The sequence below is a fragment of the Adiantum capillus-veneris genome, chromosome 14 (genome assembly GCF_014529385.1).
Source record: "Adiantum capillus-veneris isolate H3 chromosome 14, ASM1452938v2, whole genome shotgun sequence".
In the NCBI taxonomy this organism is placed as follows: Eukaryota; Viridiplantae; Streptophyta; class Polypodiopsida; order Polypodiales; family Pteridaceae; genus Adiantum; species Adiantum capillus-veneris.
In genome coordinates this window covers 72647922-72648754 of record NC_140944.1, presented here as the reverse complement: position 1 = coordinate 72648754, position 833 = coordinate 72647922, and the positions used below count along the sequence as shown (strand labels likewise).

Here is an 833-nt window from a genome sequence, read left to right as displayed (position 1 = left end):
ATCCAGACTTGAGGTTTTCCATAGTTCAGAGCTTTGGAAGCTTTCACTTAAAGAATGTGTCCCGCTCAGTGCCTTTGGATGGAAAGGTGGGTTCAAACTTCAACACCCACAATTGAATCTCGACGACATCACTCCCTCACTGCACAACACATTGAACAGACGCTGGAACGTCAGCCTAGACAGGAAGCAGTGGATGTTCAAGTTTAAGAAGTTGTGGGACACGTCAATTCAACCCAAGAAATCGGTCCTCCTTTGGCTTATACTCCACAAATCCCTATGGACGGCGAGAAAAGCCTCAATGCAGGGTTATCCACAGGGATCTTTCTCAGCTGCAATGTAGAAGTGGAGTCTATATTTCATTTATTTTTAAGATGTTCGCAGTCTGCTGTTATTTTGTTCCTTATAACCAGTCTCTTGGAGGCAACTCTACTAGGCGACTCTATAGGTATTCTGTCTTGCTATTGGAACCGAACTAGGGCTGAATTTTTATGGATTATCTGGAAATTGAGAAACAGTCATGTGTTTAATGTGGCTTACCAAGCCCCAAGCCTGAAAGCATTATTTGTGGATTTCAATCTACAGGTGTTCAAAACAAAAATCAAGGAAGCCAACCTCTACTATCTGAGGAACTGGATTATTAAAGATGAAAAAGAGCACACCAAGCAATGGAGGCTGAGGATCTGGAACTCCCCATCAATAAGAGAAAGTTAGCGAAAATTGGGAACATGATGGCTGCTAATCTGGAATCCTCTCGGACGGCGTTCGAAGTCATTTCCAAAGCCGGAAGCTTCATGGAAAAGATACAAGGAATGATCGACTCTCTAAAAGACTGA

The 833-nt window shown here is 43.0% G+C and overlaps 1 pseudogene; it reads left to right on the top strand.

Annotated features, from left to right (window-relative positions):
* The first annotated feature begins 276 nt into the window (after nt 1-276).
* On the top strand, nt 277-833 carry LOC147442612 (uncharacterized; annotated as a pseudogene).